Source organism: Ursus arctos, unplaced genomic scaffold (genome assembly GCF_023065955.2).
Source record: "Ursus arctos isolate Adak ecotype North America unplaced genomic scaffold, UrsArc2.0 scaffold_1, whole genome shotgun sequence".
In the NCBI taxonomy this organism is placed as follows: Eukaryota; Metazoa; Chordata; class Mammalia; order Carnivora; family Ursidae; genus Ursus; species Ursus arctos.
The window spans coordinates 67,347,390-67,362,783 of record NW_026622763.1 but is presented as its reverse complement, the minus strand read 5'-3'; the positions used below and the strand labels follow the sequence as shown (position 1 = coordinate 67,362,783).

The 15,394-nt window shown below is 38.4% G+C and overlaps 1 protein-coding gene and 1 non-coding gene across 2 annotated transcripts in view; both read left to right on the top strand.

Annotated features, from left to right (window-relative positions):
• NEMP2 (nuclear envelope integral membrane protein 2) overlaps positions 1-15,394 on the top strand; it is a 336,857-nt gene that overhangs the window by 107,956 nt on the left and 213,507 nt on the right. The gene's annotated exons all lie outside the window — the stretch shown is intronic.
• Positions 6,856-6,962, top strand: LOC113250950 (U6 spliceosomal RNA). The gene has a single exon (XR_003314273.1). It is a non-coding gene; the product is annotated as a U6 spliceosomal RNA (small nuclear RNA).

Genomic DNA, 15,394 nt, shown 5'->3' with positions numbered 1-15,394 from the left:
CTTTGAAAATAATTTAACTTTTGTAAGCGTGCATGCATGGATAACTCCAAAATGAATAGTGAACTTAAAAAGCTGAAACCTCTTCTGACAGCAGCTTGACTTACTTCTGAAAGAAATTAAGTAAGCAAAATATCAGAATTATGTGCCCTCTTTTAGGTATAATACAGACTCAAGACAAATAAATATTCTTGACTTGGACCATCTGAGAAAAGATTCTGACTGTCTTTCCATGTGATTTGCATATAACTCACATGCCTACACAAAATATCACAAGCCAGCTGCCTCTGCAGGTTTCCTACTCAGAGGAAAGAAAGCAGACCATTGTCAGAATGAGGGAGGTGAGGAATGAAGAGCAGCAGCTATGCGTGGCCTCCACAGTGTGTCTAAGCCGGGCACTGAGACAAGGGCCTACCAAGATCTTGGTTCTCCAACCCCCATCCCACCCACCTGCCCCCACCCTGATGGCTGGGACTCCTCTAGGTGCTCAGGCAGGGAGGCCTGGAAGATAGAGCCAGTGTGGGTAACCAGGTGGTATTTTGTTTTGTTTTTTTCTTTGAAATGTGTATGGATTAAAACTCTGTGTTTCTGTTTTAAATGTTAGGGGTTTTCATTTTTTGCTTTCAAATAAAAACCAGGGGCGCCTGGGTGGCTCAGTCAGTTAAGTGTCTGCCTTTGGCTCAGGTCATGATCACAGGGTCCTGGGATCAGCCCTGCAGAGGGCTCCCTGCTCAACAGGGAGTCTGCTTCTTCTTCTCCCTCCTCCCCTCCCCCTGCTCCTGCATGTGCTCTCTCTCAAATAAATAAGTACAATCTTTTAAAGTATAAATAAAATAAATAAAAACTAAATTTCTTTTTTAGAAAAATATCACTTGTTTATGTCAGAAAATTAAAAAACAGATACGCAAAAAAACTTTTATATATATATCAGTTTATGAACCTATGTCTAGAATATTTCCATTTTGATTTCAATTTGATATATATTATATATAATCATTTTTTTAAAAATCAAAATGGAAATATTCCAGACATAGAGATTTGTAAACTGCTATTTTTATAGAATATATAAGGAACATGATTTGCTATCACTATATTTATGGCACCATTCATGATATTTTATTAGAAGTAGCATTAATTTACCTTCATTTGCTGGACACTTATATCATGAAAGTGTTTTGCCATTATTAGCAATACTGTGCTAAATATACTTGTACATGCATCTATTTATATTACCTGTTTATTTCCTCTGGACAAAATTCTAGAAATAGAATTGTTAACTATACCCTTTTTTGAGGTTTTTGATTCATAGAGATACATTTCCCTTCGGTAAGATTATCAGCTTATATTCCAGCCAGCCAAGTGTCATCATGTTCATTTCTGTATACTCTCAACAAAGCAGAATATTAAGATCCTTAAAAACTGGTTTAAAAAAATAAAATGAAGACCTTGTAGAGAGGCAACATAGAACTATAAATGAGGGAAATAAGGAAAAAGCAAGAGAAATAAGGTTCTTTTTCCTAGACAGCTCTAACTCTAATCCGATTCCTTAGTTTTTCTTCTTATTTATTTATTTAGGTCATATGAGGGACATTGTAGTAGACACTCACCAAACTGATTTCTTTCCTTCCTATGCACACAGCCAGACTGCATATCCCAGGCTCCCTAAGGCTAAGTATGATTGTGATTTCTGGCTAACACCATGCGGTGGGAACGATGATACGCTGTAAAGCCTGGCCCTGATCCTCTTTGCGGTTCTTTTCCTTTGTCTGCTTGATGCAGAGTCTTCAGAAGCCTTGTAGGATGGCAAAGTCTCAGGAAGGAAGAGCCCAGATCCCTAAATCACCTCATGGAAGGCCATTTGTCAAATCCCCACACTAAATCGTTAACATATGCAATTAATAAATTCTGTTGTCTTCAGCCACGGAGATTATAGAAAAACTATAAAATTCAGATAAAGAAAAGAAGAAATTACCCAGAATTCTAAAGACCAGAGGTTAACTAATTGTTACAGAAAGTAGTCTAGCCTGACAAATCCAGGCATGTTGCTGCCTTTAGTCAACCCACATTGGAATTAGTGGTAAAAAATGAGGGCTTGCTATTATTTTCTCTTTCACAATATCGTCCTCCTTTTTGGATACCTATTGTGGAAAATAATAAGCTAGTATGTATACAGTAATTATATATGGAAAATTGGGCTTATGTGTAAGGTGTATTCTCTACCTACACCTCACACTCAAATATTCATGCCAAAGGAGTAGAAAATTGACATAAGTGAATAACTTAATATCACTTATTTGATTTGGGATGATGTCAGCCTGTGGTCAGAAATACACACCTAGGTTTAAGGGAGAGACCGCTTTAACCAATCATTCCATCTATTCCCCAAATTTCTAGCTCCTTTGAAGTTGGGAAGAACATGTGACCAATGAAATGTAAACAGAAGGGCACCTGGGTGGCTCAGTTGGTTAAGCATCTGCCTTTGGCTCAGTCGTGATCACAGGGTCCTGGTATCGAGTCCCGCATCGGGCTCCCTGCTCAGCAGGGAGTTGGCTTCTCTCTCTTCCCCTCCTCCTGCTCTCCCTGTGTCTCTCTCTCTCAAAAATAAATAAATAAAATCTTAGGGGTAAAAATGTGAGCAGAAGCCCCAGGTATTTCTTCTGGGTGGAAGTAGTGAAAAGCCCACCTGAGATGGTCTTGTGTCTATTTCCCTGCGGCAGTGACAGGGAGCTGGTGCAGCCACAAGATGGCAGAGCTTCCATCCTCCTCCTCCTTGAGTAAGAGTGCCTCCCCATACGTAATGCATATGTGGCACAGGCAAGAATTAAACTTTCTTGTGTTAAGCACTGGGGTTTCAGATTAGTTGGATAATTGCAACATAAACGTACCTTGTGCCAAAGCAAGGCTCACACAATTCTCTGTATCTTGCACCCTCCACATCAGCAGCTCAAAGCCACCCTTAATCAACCTCAGACTCATTACATGGGATCTGACTTCCCAGCTATGCAGGAAAATGTGAGCTAATGATTAGGACTTTAGAATGAAGAGGGGTCCCTTCTTGGGAGTGCAGGAGTGATCTTACCAAGACGAATAAGAGGCAAATGTAGTTTTTCCTAGCCCCAAGTAGCTTATGAAATAAATTTAAATTACACTTACACTATGTGAGAACCAATAATGGCATACAGACATAAAGGTAGTAATGACAAAGGATGAGTCTGGTTTCTTGCCCTGCAAGGCAAGTACATTGTATCACTTATTTTCCACCAGTTAATAATGAAAAGTGATACATGGCAAGGAGTGGAGAAGTTAGTTTACAAAGAGAGAATATAAAATGAAGCACAGACCTCTGCTCCTTTAGTGTCTAATAGCTTTAAATGAATTCTCTTAAATCAATGAATGATAACTTTTCTATCATATCTGAATTCTCTTATAATGAACTTGTATTATTTTTATATTTAGACATTTGGAAACAAAATCACTGTTAGTGAATGAAGAATTAATAATTGTTTCCTCCATTGACCTGTATGTAATAGCCCCTAACACAAACAATGCTTAGCAGCTTCTTTAACTTTTTAATTCAAGGGCTGAGCTGCTGGAGGACAGATGCAGGGTTGTAAATTTTAGCAAGGAGGCACATCGTAGAGGCTCCAATATGTGAGCTGCATATTGAATGATTCTACCTACCCTGTGCATATTTGTCCATCAACTCTTTCATCCAGGAATTACTTGCTTTAGTTTCAAGTGATATTCCAAATAGCTTTGTGGGCTCTGGACTTGCCCCTAAGATCACACTTAGCAGGATCCAGGCATGCAATAATAGAATTGTCAAAGACAGAATCTGAAATTCTTGTTAAATGGAGTTTCTGTGCATAGACTCCACTTCACTGGCATCATTACTCTCCCAGATAAAACTAGGCAAGCAATTTTAGCACCAATTCCTTATCTTTTCATACTTTTGTATTACCGAATAACTGCACGTAGGTAAGTATATCAGAAATCATCTTGTTACAGCTGTAGATAAAATTTTTGTTATCCTATTACCCGTTTTAGCTTCTTTTTCTTTTGCAAGTTATTTGCTGTCAAGCCTTATGCTATGAACAGCTGAAGGTCATTTTCTAGATAAGCAACTCAGTCAATTTATTTCAATTTTCCCATTTTAAAAAGTTTTGGCTACCAGGAATATAAGATAAGGTTTCACTTGTGATAATTACCAAATTTCAAGTAAGTGGTAAATGAAAATTGCCTGTTATTGTGTAAGGTAATTAAACTCTTTGTGGGAAGCGATTGGTATTTTAAATAAACCTTCTGTTGACATTGTTTAGCTAAAACTATTTCAAAGTCTCCAGGAAGGTCTAAATCTTTAAATTTACTTTACTATTACAGTCATTTTACTAGCTACAAAACTACAGCCATCTATCTCTGGCTGTCTCTTTCTGACACCCACAGATGAATCTACCCACACACTCACCCACGCAAACCTACACTCTGACTCACATTCAGAACGATTGTCAAAAAATCCCCACTCGCTGTCTAACTAAAATGTTCCTTTCAAACACATGCTACTTGTTTGATCTATTTCCATGTATCAGTGAGTCAGCTGAGTCTTGTCTGATCTACCCAGTAGATGAGAGCCTACATGTATGTTTTTTTTTCATATGGATTTGGCAAACCTGGTACATATTCAAGCATTTGAGATCATAAAAGCCTGGTGAGCAGTTTTTCACTCGCAACATTTTTGACATCAAATTTGTGAGTTTTTTCCTTACACCAACCAATTTTCCAGCTCTCCAGGCACGAACTGTGTGTCCTACAATTCAATTCTGGCAGTAACTACCAGAGTTAGTAGACAGGTTAAGGGCTCATTCCCACAAAACTGCCCCCACTTCAGACACCAATCACAAATCTCAGGCCAACCATATTTCTGATGCACAGGTTATAAATTGGGGGTTCCCATGACCCCTTTCTCAGGTTCCATAATTTGTTAGAACGGCCCACAGAACTCAGAAGCAGTTTACTTGCTATTTACTGGTTTATTACAAAGGATACAACTCAGGAACAGCCAAAAGACTGCTTGGGCAAAATATAAGGTAGGGTGGGGGCAAAGAGCTTCCATGCCCTCTTCGGGCATATCACCCTCCCAACAGCTCAATATGTTCACCCACTGGGAAGCTCTCTGAACCTGATCGTTTAGTGGTTTATATGGAGGTTGCTCTACATAGGCATGGTTGAGTAAATCATTGACCATCGGCGATTAAGTCAATCTCCACCTTCTGTCCCTGGAGGTCAGCAGGATGGGGCTGGAAGTTCTAACTCACTAACAAGGTTGGCTCGTCTGGCAACCAGCCCTCATCCTAAAGTTACCGAGTGGCCCACCAGGAGTTGTCCTATTAGCATATACAACTCTGGTGTGGTTGAAAGGATCTTATAAATGACAAAACCTGCCCCTTCGCTTTTTCAGGAAATTCTAAGGGTAGAAGCTCTGTGTCAGGAACCAAGGACGAAGGCCAAATATGCATTTATCACATTTGAGAACATTTACTATAAATGAATTCTTATCCAAATCCCGGCAATTATTTCTAATTTAAATATTATTCTAGAACTGGCAACATGTTTAGGGCTATCATTTCAATTAGCCTGAAGAAAGAGAATAACTACAGTTTAATATCACATGCATCTACCTGGTCTGCTATTGAGCAATTTCAAAAGGGAAGGAAAAAAGGATGCAACTCATTTTATTACATGACAGCAGAGCATCATTTCACTTATATATAACTCTTTTATCCAGTGTCGTCTATATCTGAATACAGCTGGGATCCAAATGGAAAGGATAAGACTGAAATCTCTAAATAAATGTACTAAAGCTTTTTTTGTTTGTTTTGTTTTGTTTTTGTTCATGTAGGAGTGACCCTTGGGCATACACTCTATGCTCATTTAATATAATTTTACATAGACTATAAACAAGTTTGTTTATGTGACTTATCAACCAGTCAGCCAATTAGAGAGCATCAAATTAAAGCAACAAATTCAAAAGAGAGGCTGCTAAAGGTAGGTGAAATTCTGTCAGGATGAAGTGACAACTGACAATCTCACAGCAAAACAGACAGCAAAAAAATTGTGAGAAATAAATTAAAAGTCTGCAGACATTTGGTGTGGGAATAAACCATTCAGTACACCCCAGGACTACTTCAGGGTATCATTGCTTTGTAGTACAGAGAAGAACTGAGTTTTAGAATGATAATAATCATCAAAAGAAAACTCAGTTTGGCTCTATTTGAGAGGTCAGAAATGTATAACCCATTTATTTGTATAAAAATAGTTCCAAGTAAATTTTTTAAAATAATAAAATAATATGTATTAATTTTATTTAAAAATTTATTCTTTATAGAAGAGCATAAAGGGAGAAGTAAAAACTCACTTAACTGCCCCTACCCCTTCAATCATACTCCATAGAGGTCCTTCCATTTTCTGTAGTTAATTTTTTTTTTTTTTTACATTTTGGTATTTAATGGGGGAAACTCCAGAAATCTAGGAAATTCATTATCTAGAGAACCCATTTTCTCATGATCTTGGCTAAAGGAAGCAAAGCTATATCTATAACTCAGTCCCCATACACTAATCTCGTCAGGATGTTTTTGCTACAGAGGAAGATAACACCAGTCCCAAATACGTAGATCAAAGATGTTATTATCTCTCCTTGATACTAGCCTCTGTATTCATATCTCTTTATAGCCACTAGTCTAACCACTTCTCATTAGTTTTTTGGATACAAGACAAAATTCTAAAGGAGTACTACTGTTTAGTTCAATGAGTTCAATCATCAATGCCTGGTGGCTCAATGTCCTTTTTAAAATATGCCAACAAGTGCACCCTTCAGCAGCACATATACTAAAATTGGAATGATACAGAAAAGATTAGCATGGTCCCTGAACAAGGATGACACACAAATTTGTGAGGTGTTCCATATTTAAAAATAAAATAAAATAAAATAAAATAAAATAAAATAAACCAACAAACCTAAGAACCCTTGTAGGGGGTCACAGAAAAAGGGTAGGCAGCTTGATTTAGCAGGAGGGCTGGCCTCTTGGCCTGACCACTTCCTGTCCCCCTGGTTCCTTTTCAAATCTGGACCAGATGAAAAAACACGAAACTTCCACCACCACCATCACCTCATCTTCAGAGGTAGTTTCTAACAGGAACTGACTTCCCATAGGCCCCAAATAGTCTCAGTCATGGGCTCTAGGGTCTCAAGCGAATGCTTTGTAAGTCTAAGCAGGAACTGATGTGCACCAAAAATATCTGTTGCAATGAAAACAACCATTTCTTATTTGCTTGAGGGGTAGAGAGGGGTGTTTAAAACAATAAACAACATTAAGGTACAGAATTTAAATATATGCTTATACCATTTGAGGTCAAAGTTTGCTCAGCAAGAAACAAATTTCCATTTGTAACTCTTTTCTTATGAACTCTGTATAGATTGCAATTGAGACATATCTATAGGAAACTTAAAACTTCCACAAGTAGCACATGAATTTTTGATGCATTCAAAATACAGATTGAGCTGAAGTTATCAAAATAGAATCATATTTCAAAATAAAATACTGTGAGTCAGGACAGTCCTACCAAGTATAGCAACCTTGTTTCTGAAAAGCTTAGAGCCTGGGTCAGCACAATGGTAGCAGAGCGATGTTTTATCAAAGTGGTGTAATTAGTAATGGGTGGCGATATTTTAACCCCTCCTCCCAAGAGTTCCAAAATGCTTTTTTAACATGTTTATAAATATTTGCTTTTGTGCCATTTTAGGGGGAGCTTTCCATACAAACATTTGGTTTTCAGTGAGTCATCCCCAATCTGGTTCACACCCAAAAGCTTCCTGCTTGGCTATCAGTGAATATTGGGCTCAATAACTGCCTTATTTTTATAACTGGCTTGAATGAAGATGGGAAAGGTGGTAAAGGGAGAAAGACATTTTTTTTTTTAAGATTTTATTTATTTATGTGACAGAGAGACAGCCAGCGAGAGAGGGAACACAGCAGGGGGAGTGGGAGAGGAAGAAGCAGGCTCCCAACGGAGGAGCCTGATGTGGGACTCGATCCCGGAACGCCAGGATCACGCCCTGAGCTGAAGGCAGACGCTTTAACGACTGCACTACCCAGGCGCCCCAGAAAGACATATTAAGATAAATATGAGAACACTCTTGTTTCCTTATGAGATTTTGACAAATACGCACCAAGACCCTACCATTTAAGCTTAGCTTAATGGCTGGGTTGTGATGGATTTGTTTTTGACCTTTTAAGAAACATCCAGATGATGATCCTTGATGTTGTTACTTGGTTTAGTCATCATGTGTACTTGCTAGCTAAGGACACCCCAGAATTCAAATTACAATATGCAATTTTACTTTTACTGTTGTAATTACTGTTATTGGATCCTAAAACCAAACTAAAGCAACTAGAAGAATAAATTACCCTTCCTCATATCGAAATTGAAGAGAATGAGGGTGCTTAGTTAAGATTTTAATTAAATTGTTCTTCAGCTAGAATTACAAAACTTTTATGTAAATAAGGAAGCAACAGTGATGAAGCATATGAATTAGCAATGAGTCTCTTTTTATTTCCATTCCTAAAGGGAAAAACTTGGGAGTTGAAGTAGCACATTATATATCTTGGGGGTAAGATGTCAATATGAAAAAAAAAAACCACCTAAAATTGCCATGCATGATATTGTGAATTACAGATTAAAAAAAAAAAAAAAAGAAAAAGAAACAAGTACCTTGCAAATCATACAGTAGGTAGATTATACCATGTATTCCTCTTTATTGGATTAGAGGAAGGGTTACAAACTCAAATCCTTATATCTTGAATTGAACTCTATGTACCTAGTCATACTTTGTTTGCATATTACATATTAAATGCTTAGGAATGATCTTTGTTCTGTCTTACCTCCCCAAAACACTATTCTCATTTTTCTTGAAATGTATATTTCTCTCTCTTTACATTTTATTCTTCCCAATTTTTGTATGGACTCGGTTATAAAAACAATATCACTTTTTCTTCACTTTAAGAAAAAATGGTCTGATTCATACATTGGTGACTGACAACTGTCATTTAGCCTTCATGTGAAAGAGGCAATGAAGAGTGATGAGGACTGTGATAAAATAGAAAAGCACATGCCTCCTTTGAAATGAGGATCTACTTCTAAGCACCAGTAAATAGGGCAATAGCCATATCTTTCCATTTTTCATGAGAAAGTCTGAAAGTATTTAAGTATTTTATGGCTCAATGCTTTAAAAACAAGAAATTCCATTTTAGGTGGCTAAAAAAACAATAATTACCACTGGAAAATATGAGCGATTAAATATATGTACTTCAATTCACATTAGGGAAGGAGAGAGATGGAAAGTGCCAAGGACCCTGGACTGGTTCCCCTCATGGTCTGCTTTCCATCTCTCAGCCAAACAGCAACACATATACTGTTTCATGGGACACTGAGGTGCCATCAGTCATCGCTGATCTTCTTATAGAAACTGTTCCCTAATTTGCTCCATAGTGAATGTTTCACACTTGAATTCATACTTGCTGGGAGAGATGGGAAAATCTTAGGGCCATTATAACAATAACAACAATGAGTTCATGTTGAGAGTCAGGCACTATTTATTCTTTCACTTAACAAGTATTTACTGAATGCCTGCTATGTGCTAGAACTATGTTTCTGGGATGTGTTAGGCAATTTGTAGGCATTAGAAATACATCAATTTAAGAAAAAAATGCCTGTCGTTACGGAAATTAGATTCATTGGGGAGACAGATAATAAAATGAATAAGTATATTAAGTATATTAAAATGAATTAAGTACATTAAGTTATACTTAATAAGTACTATTAAGAGATGGTGATAAGTGCCATGGAGAAAAGTAAGAAAGAATAATTTCTCTGGTATCCCGATGTGTAATTGGAATGGAAATACTTGGTAACTGGCAGAACCTCTACACTGATTTCTTGTACTGTGGGATAAAAACTGTATTAGTGGGGAAGACAAAGTAAAATATCTGAAATCGATTTGCCCTTTCACATGATAGTAAATAAAAAACAGGGAAATAGCAGAGTTTAGTGCTACAATTTAAGACCTAAAGAATACAGGGTGATGGCCCTCATTTATCCCCATTTAATTCACTAGTCTTGCCCTTACAAAAATGTCAGATCCTGGGAAATAATAAACCAAACAGTTGCCCTGATTGCAGTTGCTATGCCAGATGTAATATCTCTACTGGAACAGATTAATATGGCCTCAGGTACCTTACATTGATTAGCAAATGCATTCATTTCTATTCCTATCAAGGGAAGGGAACAGAAGTATGTGAATGACACAAACATTTGCAGTCTTGACCAGGGTTAATTCTTAGCTCTATGTCATAATATAACCCAAAGGAACCTAGACTGCCTGGACGTTCTGCATATCACCACAATATTTGAAGATACCATATGCGGTGGTTTTGAAGTATGCCCACAAATTCTTTGTATTTCTTCCTTCAAGAGACGGAGCTTAATTCCTGTCCCCTTGAGTGTGGGCTGGCCTTAGTGACTTACTTCTAACAAATAGGATATTGCAGAAGTGACGATATGTGACTTTTAAGACATTAAAACCTCATTCCTTGCTCTCTCTTGGATCACTTACTTGAGGGAGGTCAGGTACCATATGATAAGGACACTGAAGCAGCTCTTTCAGAGAGATTTATGTGAAAAGGAGCTGAGGCCTTCTGCCAAAAGCCATGTGAATAAGCCATCTCAGAAGCAGATCCTCCAGCCCCAATCAAACCTTCACATGACTGTAGCCCTGGACATCATCTTGCCTATAACCTCATGAGAGACCTTAGCCATACTGCCTGGCAGACCTATGCTGTTAGAGGTATCTGTGATGGGAAAAGGCATTTTATGGAGTTTCCAGCAAGCCCTAGTAAAAGAATTATTATGTAGATGTTAAGAGTTCTGGAACAATGTTACACCATCTGTAGCAGACACCATTCAAAATATAGTTCCTGATGTGCTACTAGGCCCTGGTAGATACAGAACACCTGATCTTGGGACATCCAGTGGCTACGCAGCCAGAACTGTTTGTTACAAGGTGTGTTCTGTCAGATCCACTAAGTCATAAGGTCATGTGAGCCCAACAGAAGTCCATAGTGAGGTGGAAGTGGTACATCAAAGGACAAGTAAGCTGCATTATAGATGGCTTAGACTCCTGTTTCATCCACCACTATAGCACCATTGCCTGTCTCTCAGCTTACACTCATATTTTTTGGGGAGGAGGCAAAGTTCCCTTATGATCAGCTCATGGAAAAGAAAAAAAAATGTCCTGATACACAAATGGATTAGCTCGGTATGTGGTGAAGCCAGAAATGAACCACTATGTTATAATCCCCATCCAAACATGGCCCTAGAAGACAGCAGTGATGGGAAGAGCTTTGATGGTACATCTTATCACCTACATTGTGTGGAAAGAAAAGTAGCCTGAAATAAAAGTATAAGACTCATGCGATGAATAGTATAGCTGCTTAGTCAGGAGCTTAGAAGGAGAAAGATTCAAAATTTGGGAACAAACAGGTCTGCTGGATAGACCTATAGGAGTCCATTCCTCCAGCTACTGGAAGTATTGCAGAACTCCTATCCAGAATATATTAAAAACCCTTCACATCTCAGTTATAAAGAATGAAACAACCCAGTTTAAAAATGGGCATAAGACTTGAACAGACACTTTATCAAAGAAGATATATGGATGGCAAATACACCCATGGAAAGATATTCAACGTCATTAGTCATAGAGAAATGCAAATTAAAACCAAGCTGAAACACTATTTCACAGTTAGGGGAATAGCTGAAATTAAAAAGACCAAATACACTGTATGCCTAAAATTAATACAGTGTTATATGTCAATTATATCTCAATTAAAAAAGTTTTTAAAAGACTGAACACACCAAGTGTTGGTGAAAATATAGAGGAACTGGAACTCTTACACTTCTGGTGAGAATGTAAAATACTTTTTAAAAAAAGATTTATATATTCACTTTAGAGAGAGAGAGAGTGGGAGGGGCAGAGGGAGAGGGAGAGATAAATTTTAGCAGACTCCTTGCTGAGCTCAAAGCCCAATGAGGGGCCCAATCTCACAACCCTGAGATCATGACTTGAGCCAAAACCAAAAGTTGGAAGCTCAACCAACCGTGCCACCAGGGGCCCCAAAAATGTAAAATACCTTGGAAAACAATCTTCTTTAAAAGTTCAATGTACACTTACTATATATGATCCAGCCATTTCATCTTTAGTTATTTACCCCAGAGAAAAGGAAGCATAGGTTTACATAAAGACATATATACATATATGCACCTACATAAAGACCCACATATATAAAGTATTCACAGAAGCTCTGTTTGTATAATCCCAGACTGCAAACAACCCAAATATCCATCAATAGGTAAACAAATTTTGGTATGTCAATACAATAGAATACTACTCAGCAGTGAAAATAAATGAACTCTAGAGTCACACAACAATGTGTATGAATCCAAATTAATTATGCTGAGTGAAAATAGCTAGACCAAAAAAGAAAACTTACTGTAATGACTCTATCTAATATTCTAGAAAATACAAATTAATCTATAGTGACAGAAAGAGATTAGTGGTTGCTTAGTGATAGGGTGGTAGGTTGGAGGGAAAGAGAAGGAATTACAAAGGGGCATAAGGAATCTTTTGGGAATATGTTCATTAATTTATCAAATTGCACATTTTAAATATATGCAATTTATTGTATATCATTATACTTCAGTTAAGCTTTTAAAAGAAAAAAAAAGATTAAATTTCGTGCCAGTAATGTCTAGTACCAGATCCTTGGAATCAAAGACCATAATCTGGAAGTGCTATTCCCGTTAACTCACAAGGAAGTGACCTAAGGCAAGCTTACATTCTCTGGAGGTCAGGTCAATGTGGCAGGTTGTTAGGAGTTTTAAGTCAGGAAATAGGTAGTATTCATTCATTCATCCAAAAAAAGTATATGTGTATGCATGAGTGTGTGTGCATAAAATCTGCTCTGCAGGGACGCCTGGGTAGCTCAGTTGGTTAAGCATCTGCCTTCGGTTCAGGTCATGATCCCAGCGTCCTGGGATCAAGTCCTGCATTGGGCTCTTTGCTCACTAGGGACCCTGCTACTCCCTCTGCCTGCCACTCCCCTACTTGTGCGCTCTCTCTCTCTCTGACCAATAAATAAATAAAATCTTTTTAAAAAAACCTATGCAGTGCCAGGTATTATTTTAGGATCTGGAGACACAGATTTGAATCAGATACAAATCCTGCTCTTAAGTCAAGGTCATGAACCAGGTAAATAAAACGTCTTAAGTCTGAGATCATCCAGAAGCATGTGAGGGTCTGATAGGATGAGCTATGAGTGTGGAAGTGTCAGACCCAGATCAGACAGAACTGGGTTTGGGCATTGAAGTAGAGCTACATTGATCCAGGAAGTGTCTCTGAGGATCCAGATTCTAGCCCTTTGACATCCAAGTTTGAGTCACTTAGCAAGGGTTATGGTCAGGAGCAGACTCCCTGATAAGGGGTGAGGTAAGGTAGATGCCCCCAATTATGAAAAGAATCATGTAGGAAAATGGTTAATGTGAAGAATACCAAAGAAACTAGCTGGCCCAGAGTGAAAACTCTATAGTAGAGAAGAGAGAAAAATAATGCACCTGGGAATAGTTTGGTGGGAGGGACAGTGAACACAAATTGGAATCTGAGGGGCTCTTAAAACCCAGTCTGAACAAGTGGAGCTCAGTGGGTGCCCTAGCACAGATAGGGAGCAGAGAAAGTTCTTACTCTTAAGTATAGTGAGAGGTATAGTCAAATCAGAGGTTGGATGGAATCCTTTCTTGTGTATGAACCCAGGAAATATAGCTAAGGACTCACAGCCAATCAGAAGAATGTATTCAAAACAGGCCACTGTTTGACCAAATGTCAGGGGGTGGAGCTATCCTTGCTCACCAGTAGGGACACAGATGACTGTAGAAGAATGAAAGTCAAGGGATTTTTGACAAGGAGAAGATATACAGGTCAGAGCAGAAATTGGTGCCTACAGGGTGCTGATGGGAGATGTCCAGGTGGGACCAAGCTAAGAGGGCTAAAAGCCAAAGATTATAGCCAATTTTAAAAGACATTAGGACCCACAGGGACTAGAGTTGGTTAGAGAGAGATAAGAAGTTCACCAACAGATCTTTCAAGGACACAAGCTGCTTTTGAGTTTGCCTATGAACTCTGACTCTGCCCATTATGTCATATTCCTACAGAGTCATGTGTTAGTACCAGATTACTGAGGGCACTGGCAGCCAAACAGAGGAGTTTAGACATGAAATAATGGGCACTAGAAACAACTGCAAGCTTTTAAGCAAGAGCGTAACAAATGGGAAAAAAAAAAAAAAAACAACCTGGCAAATTGTATCGAGAAAGAGCTTGTCAAAGAAGGCCAGTTTGAAAGCTATCACAGCACCTCAGGGGCTATATGGTGAGGGTGGCAGCTGTGAGAAAAGGAGTTGCTGTCAGAGAGGTGGGAGAGGAAGCCAGATTCCTCTGGCTGGTTGCCTCAATGTGGTAGATTATAACAAAAGCCACAACTATAGAAGGATAACTATATAATAACACAAATATAGTAAAGTGTTAGTTAACAAAAATAGGTGGTGGGCATGGCAGTATTCACAGTACAGGGCTTTTAAATTTTTTGTATGTTTGAAAATTTACACAATAAAATGGCAAGAAAAAATGGCCCAAAACTATGCCCCTTTTTCTATCTGTGCCCTTGTAATATGATTTTACACATCTTCCATCAGGTAGTGGACTCTTTTCTACATGTGAATCTGAATTGGCCATGCAACCTGATTGGGCCTATGGGACATTAGCAAATATGACGTATGTAAAGGCTTGAAGATTTGGGCATTGGTATTTACCATTTTTCTGATCTTGGGAACTTTACAACTACCATCATATAAATGATCACATGGCCTAGTTATCTCAAAAAAGTTTTTAAAAGACTGAACACACCAAGTGTTGGTGAAAATATAGAGGAACTGAAACTGGAACAACAAGCCAACCACTGGACATATGTGTGGGACCATTGACTGTCAGCTGATCACAGATGCATCAGTGATCCCTGCTGAGACCATCCCAAATTGGCAACCTACAGAATTGTGACCAAATAATTGACTACCATCTTAAGCCACTAAGTTTTGAGGAAATTTGCCAGCAAAAGCCAACCAATACATTCTACTTATTATCCCTTTGACTCCATTCTGAGGGAACTCCATGCCGAACCCTGTCTGTCTCCACGTGGCTTTGCAAAGTTTCATGGAGGGGTCAGTGGTATCTGGGGGTTAGAGG